Source organism: Dioscorea cayenensis, chromosome 3, assembly GCF_009730915.1.
Source record: "Dioscorea cayenensis subsp. rotundata cultivar TDr96_F1 chromosome 3, TDr96_F1_v2_PseudoChromosome.rev07_lg8_w22 25.fasta, whole genome shotgun sequence".
NCBI classification, from domain to species: domain Eukaryota; kingdom Viridiplantae; phylum Streptophyta; class Magnoliopsida; order Dioscoreales; family Dioscoreaceae; genus Dioscorea; species Dioscorea cayenensis.
In genome coordinates this window covers 13623979-13637681 of record NC_052473.1, presented here as the reverse complement: position 1 = coordinate 13637681, position 13703 = coordinate 13623979, and the positions used below count along the sequence as shown (strand labels likewise).

The window sequence follows — 13703 nt, the reverse complement described above, 5'->3', positions numbered from 1 at the left end:
TGGCTCTAAGAAACATTCGAATGGTTTCTCTACACACATTGTAGGTGTTATTGTACGAAGTTATTTTTGGTATCGACAGTTTTGACCAACAAGGTCAACCTGGTCAGTATGCCCAACATTCATATCAGCTAAAGACCAACTAGGACCTATCTGAGGCCCCCATTTCTCACAATGCGTCACTAGGGTTTGAGGGTTGACTGCATAGCATCAAGCCTTTTCGTAATGGCCTCTACCTGTGCTGCCAAAGCAGTAATAGCATCCACTTGATAAATCCTGGCTGCCTTGACTGGCTTGTTTCTCATGGAACTGCACTAATAACCATTGTTTGTCATTTTATCAATTAAACTATATGCTGTACTAGGCCGTTTACTGCATAAAGATCCCCATGAAGTTTCATCAACCATTTGCTTAGTGCCACTATTCAGCCTATTGTAAAAGATTTGGATTTGCATCCACTCCACAATTCCATGTTGTGGGCATTTTCTCAGCATATCCTTGTACCTCTCTCATGTATCATATAAGGATTCAGACTCCATTTGATGGAAAGAGGAGATATTACTCCTCAACTTGTTGATCTTCGCCGGAGGAAAATATCTTGTCAGATTAGTCTTGGCTAACTGCTTCCATGTAGTAATAGACCCTTGAGGCAAGGAACTTAGCCACTGTTTGGGCCTTCCTAGCACAGAGAATGGAAGGAGTATAAGATAAACAACATCCTCAGACACATTACTCGCCTTAAAAGTATCGCAAATTTCCAAGAAATTCTTCAATTATTCATACGGGTCCTCATCTTGAAACCCATCAAATTGGCACATCTGCTGGACCATCTAGATAAAATTGGGCTTCAATTCAAAATTTTTTTACCACAACAGGAGGGTGAACGATGATAGGCCCATCTTTTTCCAAGTTCAGTCGGGCATAATCTAAAATACTCTACTATTGATTCCCGGCCATTTCTTCTTCTTGATTTACCTCTATATTGACTTCCACAGAGCCAGTTTCTCTAAGATTAACTTGCTTCAATCTTCTTTGAAGAATTCATTTGATTTCTGGATCGGGGCTTGTCAATGGAGATGAAGTGCTCCCTCGGGTCATACAAATGTTGCTTTACAACACAGAAATAAAAGAAGATCAAAAACAAGAAATAAAATAAGAGAAGTGGAAAAGACAAGTAAGAATGAATGGTAAAAAAAAGAAGGAAGGTATTCACAGGTATGAACAATAAAATCAAAGACTAGATCACTAAAATCCTAATTTTCCTAAAAGTTGCCAGCCCCCGGTAATGGCGCTAAAAACTTTATATACTCTCCACAAGTGCACGGATTGTATGAAAGTAATAAAGTGGTACCCCACAAGAGGTAGGATTGTCGAACTATAGGGACTGGACTCCTAGTATCTCTAGTCGATCAACAGATAGTTGGATCAAGAGTAACTAAACAAAGAAAGAAAGAGAGAGATGAGAGAACAGACAGACAAGGATTGAGTTTTTAGCAACAAAGAGAACAATGGCCCGTGACAACTACCATGTGCTTTAGTCTACTGATTTGCTTCTTATAACTATCAGGTATATTCTAAGGTTCTTGTGCGTGCTCAATAGCAATGTTGCATCTACGGCTCTCCAATATGTCAAGTTTTGCAAATGTAGCTACGAGCTTCATATTCGTCAAGTTTTGCAACTACACATGGTAATCACAACTACGGTAATTAACACAGGTCAAGTTTTGCAAATACAACTATACAATTGAAGCATGTCAAGTTATATAGCACATGAATTAACACAAGAACACAATAAAACTCCATAGACATTAAAAAAAAGTCAATCAAAGTACATTAAGCAACATGGTTCAACATCCCTGGGCACCATAAAATGGTTACCCCCTCATTAATTCACACAACTGAGAGAAAGAATTTAGTACAATAGGATGAGAAATCTTGACTCCCCTTTTGACAAGATCTTGTCAATTATGTCTTGAGAGCTTCATGGATGAGACAACTCCACTTCTCAAGTGCATCCAACTCAACCTTGATCTCCCTAGAAAGTGTGGTGAACAATGAAGTACATCCCTCAAAAGAGTGCCCACCAAAAAGTCCCTTTGTTAACCTAATTCTGGATATAAAAAGGGGTTTTTGAGCTGAACATGGCCTCAACAAGGTGGGTACTCATGCCATGATTTCCTTGAGATTCGACAGAACAGAATGAGTGGTAAGTATGGGAAGAGCACAGTCATGCTATCTAAGGAGCATGCCCTTGAAAGGAGTTCTATGACCGTGATTCCATTGAAGAGTAAAAACCTTATAAATCTAGAGATAATCACATGGAAAGCACAGTCATGCTCTCCCGCAACACACCTATGAAAGGAGCATGCAGACCATGCTTCTCCCGAAGAGAAAAGAGGCAATTATTCAGAGAATATCACTTGAAGGGAACACGCCCGTGCTTCACCCATGTTTTCCTTTGGAGCACCCCCTTTCTTGTATTGTCGCTCAGGGCTCTTGGAAACAGTAATAATCATGGTTGAGGAGCACGATTGTGCTAAAGCCGCGCTTGGCTTGAACACTTAGAATATTTTTCTTTTGTTTGCCGATTTTTATTCTGGCTTCACCTCTTTTGCTCCAAACCCTAATAAATTGCACAATGAATGCACAATACCCAGAATAATATCAAATCACAACAAATACTTGCTAAAGGACAAGAGAAATGCACAAAAGAGGTAACAGAATTACTATATGAAATGCACTCATCGCCGAGATAAGATAAATCAACCCAGTAATTGAGAGCTTGATTACTCGGTCTTCACCACCTCCATAAACTTTGATCGCATCACTTCATTTATCCCTTGTGGAAGCCTCAACTACATCCCTTGTCTGTAGATAACTCAAACCTTTAACGGAAACAGACATAACTATTAGGATTATGCCCTTGAATGCCAACGAGAATACTTGTATTATTGAATTGCATTTGTATTATGCATTCTTATTATTAATAATAGTTATTTATTTTGATGTTCATATAAATATTATAATGAAAGTTTTAATTAGTTTTGAATAATATAGTCCTTGTGTATTAAGTTAAACATTCTACTCTTTATGGGATAAAAAGAAAGGCACTCAAAGTGTTTAGTCCTTACATACTTAAATAGTTCACAAACAGAGAATCTTTAATTGGACGTTAAAGATTCATAAGGGTTTGTATGACATATACTTTAAAAACTAGTGCTAGTTGAACACTATGAGATAGTCGGAGCATATGTTATAAATATATCAGTGGGATTGGTGTATTCAAACATGACTCTCAACAATCCGATCACATGAGTTTTACTCTTTCACTATCAATGATTGGGATTATTTGTTATGATCATATCAGTGGACCTTAGACCTGAGGTATCATGACCACAATGTGCTTGTGGCGTCTAGTCTGTTACTAGAGTAGTTAGCCTCAATTCACCCTTTAAAAGGGCTGACCTTGAAGGGAAACTATGTCAGGTAAGTAGCAGTTGTGAGTAATCACCATGAAGGGTTTCATTCTCTGGGAAGTAAACAAGTTAGTATCATATGCGATCATAAGTAGGTGAGATTAGAAGACCTTGGTCAAGGTAGTCAAACTAATTATGTGGGATACAAAGGTTAGTTTAGTAATCTTACTCTACTATGGTTATTTTTATATGATCAAATATAGTAAGTTTGATGATTACCATGGCTCTCACTCGGTTGGGATACAAGAACGAAGGGTTTATACAGATATGGTAATCATTATCAGAGAGGTTCTTAATGATCAACTCATTCATATTTAATAGGGCTACGAACTGGGCCACGGGGCTGGCTAGGTGTCATCCACATCCGTCAGTATCCTCACATTACCAATCAAAATCGAACCTAGGAAGTCATGCTTAGAGAAATTAAGAATCAATCTCATTTTGAGTGTAAGGATAAAATTATAAATTTACAACTATACTTCATGGGATGAGTGAAATAAATTGGTCTAGGGTTTTTGTCTTAAGTTTAAATATTGATCAAAGTTCGATGGAGTAGAATAATCAATCAAAATTATAAGGACTTGAAGACAAAATTGGTTTTAGTTGCTTTAGGACTCATATTACTAATAGGACTTCGTAGGATATTGTTTATCATGTTTATGAAGTTTCATATTTCTAATAAAACTTCATAATTGGATAATATTTATCATGTTTTATGAAGTTTCTATAGATGTGACTCCTCTTTGGCCTTAGAAAGTATCAATTGATTCTCTTGTGAGATAAATCCCCAATTTCTCTCTTTTTCTCTAACTCTAACCCATATTTAGAGAAAAAGAGGAGACTGTTTTTGAATTCTATGCTAAAAGATCTATGACAATCTAAGTGACAAATTTGGCACATCAAAAGAAAGAGTTTGGAACATCAAGAGGTAATTTTCTAGACTTTTTAATTAAATTAGGGCATTCATCAATTCAATTAGTTGATATCACAATTTTGTTTTTTGTTTCCGCATGTTTCTGATTGTTTTATACAACTTTTAAATATTTCCTAACAACAACATATTGCATCTCCACTTTTGGAGGGTTGATACACACTCCTGATTGATAGTTGGTTATTTGGGTGTGATAGTAGGACTCTTGCATAAATCGAGCTAGTGGCTCCTCCAAACTTAGTTGCTAACAATCCTATTCGTGAGATATAGCTGACTACATGAATAAGTCCAAGATGTATTTTGTATTTAATTCTACTTCTTCTATAGGGGAAAGATGCTTCTAGATACTCATATCCCATTGCCTTGACTGTGTATAATTTTGATTACCCCCAGTAGAAGCATAGACAAAGCATGACGTAAATGGTTGCCTAGTGATATTGTCAAGTCTCTCATTCGTGTCTGTCAACTGGTATGTTAAAGCCTCGATCACTTCTGTCAAGATAAAAGAACCTCAATTACGCATGGATCCTTGCACAAAAGGACAAAAACAACAGAATAATTAAGAAAAGAGTAAAAATGATAGAGAGGCTAAAGATAAAGAGAAAATGGAAAATGGCTAATGTAATAGGATTCTGGTGATCCTAATAATCATTAGATCCCTGAGAATGTTGCCATAAACTTTATGAGGACTAATATCAATATTGAATGCAAGTTCACTTGTCAATCAAGTAATTTAGTGTGCTTGAAAGCAAGGTTATTGATCCATGAGGAATTAGGAACTAGGAACTACAAGCACTAGTTATCCACCCTATTATCAAACCTGATTAAGTGATGATGAAAGAAAGCTAGAAGTCAATTGAAAAAATGTTGCATTAATCTTGAAGAATAATAGGTTTTTAAAAATAAAGCCATAGGTTTTTTTAAAATAATAGGTTTTTTTTTCATAAAGTGGACAAACCACAATTTATTACAAATAAAGCCATAGGAACAACAACAAAAAGAAAGCAAGCAACAACCCCAAAGCGGGGAACACAATGAGAAAATATTTGGTATTTGAATTTGAATACCAAAATTTAATAAATAAATTTGTGTGAAAGATGAGAGTTAATTTGGCTTCTATATGCATTGTAGGTAAATTAGTTTTTAAAAATATAAAGAAAGATCTCATATCTCTAAATTCTTTTAACATTTTATTTGTCGTACTTAAATTTTGTAAATCAGTACATTTAAACTCCAAAACTTTTTATATATTATTCTATCCGACAAAATATTTCATGTTAATGAAAAAAAAAACAAAATTTATTTCTTTACATTAAAATATATATTCAATATAATTTCAATAAATAATTCATGCTCTATCTTCGATGAAAGTCCTTTTTTTTTCTTATTTTGTCATTATATGCAAAAAAAAATTTATAATTTTTAATTTTCATGTCTTATTGAATTTGAGATCGTCCTCCACACTTGTATATGTCCGTAACCTTCTTTATATGGAATGCTTGTCGTTAATTTCCCAATAAAATAAATTAAAATTTAATTGAAGTGCACACCATCGTCCAAGAGTTCCTCTTAATGGTGTGAATTCTCGTTCCATTAACAATTCAAAAATAGAAGCAAAATTAACTCACCCTTAACAATTCAAAATAAAAGCAAAATTAACTCACCACTACTACATAACTGCACTTATGCAGCGGTTACCTTGCAACGGTTATAAAACTGCTACAATAAACTATCTATTGCAGCGGTTTTGTAGCGATTTCATATCGTTACAGTCAATTTTCAAACTAAATGTTACATTTGACTCAATCTGTTGCAAAAACCGCTGTATATTAAGATAGATATGCAGTGGTTATGCAATTGTTGCAAATGTTAAAAAAAGTAATGGTTCATAACCACTGCATATGTATTTTAATGCAGCGGTTCTTAATAACCGCTGTATATGGGTTATCATATGCAGCAGGTTTTTAATAATCGCTACGTATGTGTTATGATATGCAGTCGTTTTTAAAACCGCTGCATATGTGAAAATAATGCATGTTTTATAAAGTTTATATGTACAGATGACAAAATCAATAAATTTAATAGATAAAAAAAATTTCATTTGTTTAAAATAAATGATATAAATAAATAAATTAGGAATAGTATTTTTAGTTGTGTGAGTATACTTTTGAAAGTAATTTCTTTTTTGTGTATCGTACGCATCTCCTTAATCACCTAATCAATCTTTTAGATAAATATAAATGAGTTTATATTTTAGATGTAGTGGGGATCTTAATATGTTGATTGTTTTTATAATAATTACTAAAAGATAATGTTCGTTATATTAAAACAAATAGAAAATTAAATTTTATAAAAAAATATTGGATTATAATATATTTAAGTGGAATTTGCCAAAAAAACCCTGTAAGTTTGTAAAATTGCCAAAAACACCCCGTTAGTTTTGCAATCCCTAAAAACCCCCTCTTTTTAAACTCTATGTTTTTCAAACCCCCAAAAGGCATAGCGGATGTGAGCGAGGTGAGTTTCAAATTTTATGGATGAAAATGCCCTTGCATGGGGAGTCGTGTGGCTGTGACCATCTCGGCAGTTTGAGAGGAAGTGGGGTGGGTTTCCGTGGGTAACGACAGAGGCAATTTATTGGAGCCGTTTGCTTGCTTTTTCTCGACTTCGCGTCTTGACTTTTCCATTTCCAGTCGTCTCAGAAGTTGTCTCTCGAAAGGTGAAGCCCTCCTGTAATTGCGGACTTTTCCCTTTCACGGTATCTCGAAGGAGAAGTCCCCAGCGCAACTAGTTGGCATTTCATCGAGTTTGCGATCTAAGGTATTGAGTATGGTTTTTATGTTAAGCGTTACATTTACAAAGAAAGATTTTTCGGTTTTGTTTTGTGCTCTATTTTTGTTGGAAGATATTGAAGTCTGAGAGGATTTCTCGAGTTTGAGGTTTTTGTTAGTCTGCGAGGGAGATTTCTCGGCTAGGGTTTTTGTTTTGTTTTATATTTTTGTACGTATACACTATCGAAATAGTTTTTCGATTGTTATAATTTATGATAATATTTATAATGTACATTTTCCCTTTTACGTTTGATATGGTTTGCGAGTTTTACAAATGAGGGTTGACGTTTAAGAAATGAGATGTTCTGAGTTTAAAATTTATTGTCTCTGTTTAAATATTCTCGTCTACATTTAATAAAAGTTTGGGTCATTTGTTTAACATTTGATATCTCTGTTTAATAAGCGAGAGGTTACCGTTTAAAACCTTATATTTAAGCAAACTTTTTGATCAGTCTTGCGTGTTGAATGTGTTGTTATTGTCGCGAGGCTCGTGATTATGGCGGTCGACCTAGTTAATGGGCGATGCTATTTGGCGCACGGTAGTGGAGACCTTAGCGAGATTGAAGATAATATGACCCCTCGACCTTTGGGGAGATTATTCGAAGGACACCGTTTGCGGCGTTATTTGATGGAAGCTATATACCAAGAGAGGGCCCATCTTGATTCTCTTTTTGCAAAGATGCGATGGTCGCACGATAAATTCGGGATCGGGGAAAAGCTTCTTTGAGTTTTGAGACCTCGAGATGTGGCCCTCGTTCTTGAGTGCGTTGCGATGGCGAGCGGTCGTCTTTCGAAGAAGAAAACACGGTCGGCGTTCGAGAGGGAGGTATCTATCAAAAACCTCACGAGAGACGAGAGACTCCATCGAGAGCGATTACGGTGCAACTTGTTCGACGGAGGGAGAAAAAGATAATTTTGTCAAACTCGATGGTGTACCTCATGGGTACGATCCTCTTCCCAAATACATCATGCTCGGGTTACAGGCTGGATGGGTGATTATGTCGATGATCTACCGGCCGTGGGAGGCGTCTGCGTAGAGCGCGAGCGACGCACAAGTGGCTTATGGAGGATATTCCTAGCGGCCGCTCGGTCTGCAAGATAGATCTGGCGGGAAGAAGACCGACCCACGGGGATACATTAAAGGGTTGCTCGGTCGGCTTAACCACGGTTTCTGGTGGCCGGAGCGGGGAAGAAAGTCCGTTTAGCCAAGATCCCAGGATCTTTGTGCTACGGTGAAAGTACTTAGGAAGCAGCGGCGGTAGAAACCGACTAGTCATCGCTCGATGAAAAAGGAGGTAATAAATCATGAGACAATGTTTAACATAAGTCTTTAATGTTTAAACATATTATTTAGCGTTTAACTTCGTATTTACCGTTTAAAACTTATTCAAATCTTGGTTTAAATATTTTTGTTCTCCGTTTAAATATATTCTATAACGTTTAAATATATAAACACTACATTTAAATATAGTTTTTTATAGTTTAAAAATGAATCATTTATTTGAAATTGTTTGGTTTACATATGTTAGTTTCTGAGCTGGTTCGGCGAATCTTTGAAGAAGAAATATTTATTAGAGAGGCCAGCGACGGATGGATGCTATTGCTCGGGAACCACTTGCTCGTCGGCGGGGATGAGGAGGCGACCTCTATCGTGCTGCGCTCGGCCTTGATTCTCCTACTTCCGAGCCCACCCAGCGCGCACGCATTCCTCGGCAGGGAGAAGCCCTCCCCATCCGGCGATTGCAGCAACCCCCTACCCGCGACAGCGAGCGGTCCCCACGGTTGTGGCGGCCTCCCCAGAGCCATGGCGGCCCAGCCGGCGACATTAGGGCGAAAGATGTCGCGCAACTCTTATCTTGAGCGTGCAGATATTGATGACCCAGGTTTCCTCGGCTTGTCGCTCGTGTTGAGGCGGCTGGAAGGGCGTTCTCGGCCAGCTGCGCCATCCCTCGAAGGCTGAAGCACGGGATGAGCGAGGCGTCGAGTGGCAGCGGCGACATCATCGGGAAGGTCGTTCAAGGCGGCCACATTCGAAGAGACTTGCGAAAAAGAGGAGAATAATATTGCTACATCTCCATCGTACGGGTGACGATGAAGCGATAGCTAACACCATCGCCGGTGATCTTTCATTCTGTGAGTGCATCGTAGTTGATGACTATAGCCATGACGAGTGGAGGACATCGTGGTTGATGTGGCGGGATTTGCACGCGGTTGAGAAAGGTCGTTAACTCTCTTCTTAATGAATCTATGGACCGGTGGAGCCAGTCTGAAGATGCGGCATCGAAGATGGACCAGATCCTTGCGGATCAAGAACAAGCTAAGGGTGTGTCTCCCAGTGATGCATTATCGTGTGCCACGGTTGAGAAGATCGTTGAATCATTGCCATGGCCGGCGATGCCGCATCGAAGCGGACACGATCCACCGCAACTAGAACCATGTAAGGATGTGTCTGCGGTTGATGTTGTCGCCGTCCTCCCCGCATCGAAGCCAGACACAATCCCACAACAAGAACAACCATCTAAGGATGTGTCGCGGTTGATGTTGTCGGCCGTCGTCCCGCATCGAAGGAAGATCTTGCTTGTCTTCGAACACCGTGAAGGTGCTGCGGCGATGCCCATGAAGACCCGAGCCGAGCAGCGAGAGAGATGATCGAGGCCCGATCAGCAATGGGACGGGACGACTCGAAAAGCTTTTTATTCCCATGGGTTGGCATGTCTCGTCTTAACAAATCTGACGAGGGAGTTGATGAGGATCTTCCTCAGTTTGCTCTATGGACGGGTAAGTCTATAGTTTTTATGATCGTGTTTAAAGTTTTTATTATAGTGTTTAACGATTTTCTAATAGTGTTTAATGTCTTTATGTTATCATTTAATTTGTCTACTTAACGTTTAATTATATATAATATCATTTAACAATTGATAATATCATTTAAATATTTACAATATGGTCTTATTATATCTATTATCGTTTAACCTCACCACTGTCGTGTGTAAGAATGACGCTGTCAGCACCACACGGGACAAATTGTACACTGCATTTGCTTGAGGGAAGGAGATGGTCACGAGATGATGTGATGCATAATACAAAAAGTCAGCTGAGCAAAGAGCCATATCCTTACAGAAGCGCGCCTCCATCACCGGACACGCTTGCTGCTGTTTTATGTCAAAGCGGGGACGGCGCGCATGAAACAATTATCGCTATGGTCGGGGATCTTCATGCTGCAACTCTTAGCGAAGTTCAAATTGTCATCCTCCCGATAATCATGAATGTCCACTTCCATGTCGTCATCCTTGACAATGATAAACAAGAATATAGGCATTATTCTTCATGTCCAGGTGAGTGCGATAAAGGCAGCGTTGGACATGGTAAGTTCTTTAATTATGTCGATTAATAGTGTTTGGTATTTAATCGGTATTCTAATCTCAACTTGCATATCTCGACGGTAGGAATCTATTCGACAATTGTGTCGATATGGAGTTCACGAGTCGTGACAACAAAAGTACCCACTCGTGCACGACATGGAAACCCCACGCCAAAAACAAGGAAGCGTCGATTGCGCCGTCTACGTCATGCGGTTTATCGAGCAATTACTTTGGGGTGAGAAGTTACGGCTACCATGAGACGGGGACGTTCCTTACCTCAAATTAAGGTATGTTACCCGCGATACTTAAGGAGGGAGGCAGCCGCGTCCATGAGAAAGGGGGTCGTCACAAGCGGGTTAAATTTTTGTTTTTGAAGAACATGTCTTGTATATCTCAATGTCAATCGAATGTAAACCCTGGACATTTAATTCATTGTTTTTGGTTTCGGAAGAACATGACTTGTATATCTCAATGTAAATTTTTGTTTGTTTTTCAATTGTAAAGCAGGTTAAATTCCATTCAGTTTCATTTCATTGTTTAATTTACGTTGTAATTGTGTACATTTCCGTTTCATTATTTAAATATACCATATATCGTTTTAAAACATCAGTTTGAAATATTTCAAATTACGATGTAGTCCGTTTAAAAATAACAACTGTCTCTGTTTAAATAAATGCATTCATTGTAAAGAGTAAGAGTTTAAATATGGAAAGTTGCCAATCAATACACAATGTTTCTCTTTCATCGTCGGCTTATTTGCAATGCCTAGTCGTGACAGTTTCATTCAAGATCTACGATTGTGACGGATCCATGGCGGCGGGCTGCGATGTAACTTCGCGGACATCAAACGCTGCGACTCGATCCTCTTTCGTCTAGGCTACCCGAGCTGCCTTCTCGTCACAGGTCGATGCAAGCGAAGCTCACGATTTCCGTCTCGAAGGTCTCGTCATCGTCGGGTATGGGGAATATAGCTTCCTTATCGCCCTGATTTGTAATTGTCGCCGGTGAAGTAGCCACTAATAAATCGATGGACGTTGGTGTGCATGCTGCGATTATTGCACGTATAGCGTGTTCTGCAAGGGATACCATAAACTTGCCACCTTCGACATGAACAAGTTCTGATGGCGAGATCTACATATTTCTGTCTGACTGGTCGATCACTCGTAGCGATCATCGACACAACGACCAACACGAAGATTTTGGCTATCCTCAACAATGATCTCTACTTTCGAATGTATGTCTGGGCATAAGTAGGTCTCCCATTTGTTCGCTTGCTCACGTGGGATTACATAACATGCGCATCAACTTGAACCCTGGCAAATAAGGTTAAACAAAGAGCGGTGATGGTTAAATAATTCGTAAACATGTTTAAACATTATTATAAATATTTAAACGAAAGGATTAATATTTAAAGTCAGACAAGTGTAATTAAACAAAGATTGAGAATGTTTAAAGGATAACACTAAATGTTAAGTGTAAATCAACATTCGCAGACCTTATGGAGTCGACCATTTTCAGTCACTGGGTAAATGACGAGCTTCCTTGATCCAAGCATTGAGCGACTCCTCGGCGTTTGAATACATCTCATCCCCAACGATCACCTCCGAGCAGATAATTTGACCAATGTGCCATATCGATTTATTAATCAACCGGTGATGAGCTTCGGGTGATGTGGCACAGTGGTTCATTAACGATATCATCGAAATCTTTAGCCGTGGATGCCCACGCAATGCGGAAAGCATATAGACCCAGCACTCCTCCCTCAATGCCTTCCCAAGTCGACATTGGCTTTCATAAAATTGGCCTCCAAATGTCGAAGGCAGGTATGCATATGGCGAAGAAGGGAAGACTCTCGCAATTGCGTTCACAAGGCCCTTGGACCTGTCCGACACGAACCTATGCCACCACCGCATGTGTGTGACGGGTTGATTGTCTTGATTCTGAAAGTATTTTTGTTATACTCTTTTGATGCATGAAAGGCGCCAACGCGACCATCGGCGCGATTCCACGATCACCCGATGTTTTTCGTTCTTTATGAATTTGAAGTCAAAATTCCGTTTGATTGCATGATTTGAAAGTACATCCCACGAAATGTTAGACACCGTCAAAAAGCGTTGTCGATATCCAACGCTGACGCTCGGAATGATCGGCGAGGAAGGAAGACATCCCACACCGTCGGGGTCACCATGGGGATAAGCGGGAGCACTCACGGAATCCGAATTCACTGCCAACACTTGATCGAATGAAAAGATCAATATGTTAGCGGAGAATATAATGTTTAAGTGATAATGACAATATTTAAAGCGTTAAATTAAATACTTAGCGATTCTAGAATAACGTAAGCGACTAGTACGAAGATGTTAACCCAGATGGCGGACATATTTAAACACTAATGAACCCAAACAAGCTGGAACAAATAAAAGAGAAGGAACTTATAACGAGTAAAACTCGTTTTCATTAGGATTCGGCAATGGCACATCTTCTGTCTCGACAACAAGATCAACTACAGCACATTTGAAGATGGAGTGCACGTGACACATCCGCTGGAAGTCAAGATCGTTTTCTATTGGACAAACCGTTTTATATCCATCTACTGTGATAAACTTAACCCTGACAAGAGAAATTTCGAGACCCCATCGCTCACATATCTCAGCTAACACCAACTCCCAAGAAGTGCGAGCAGTGAACATTAGCACTCTTCCCTCCCGTTGAATCTAGCAATACCACAAAAACTCTCCATAATATATCGTCGAAAACCAAATCGTATAAACCAAATAAAATGGAGAACAAAAAAATAAGACGAAGAAGAAGAAGAAGAAGATGTAAACAACAAAGCAGTCGAGATAGGCAAACAAAAAAAGTGCAGCGATTGTATGCATAGAGGTTAGACTAGACGTGATGTGATTGGGCGGTATTTTTTTCCCTCCATCCCAAGGGCAAAAAGGGAAATATATGTCAACTATCACGATGAAGACATATTGTCATCGCTCGACATGAGTATCTGTTTAAAGCGTCGAGCTTTTTATGTTTAAACGGATACATATAGTGTTTAAAATAACGAGTTACTGTTTAAATAAAGTCTATATCATGTAAATAATACGTAAAA

At 38.8% G+C, this 13703-nt stretch overlaps 1 non-coding gene across 1 annotated transcript; it reads left to right on the top strand.

Moving 5' to 3' along the window:
• The first annotated feature begins 462 nt into the window (after nucleotides 1–462).
• On the top strand, nucleotides 463–569 carry LOC120257700. Its single transcript, XR_005535790.1, has one exon. It is a non-coding gene; the product is annotated as a small nucleolar RNA R71 (small nucleolar RNA).
• Nucleotides 570–13703: the final 13134 nt, after the last annotated feature.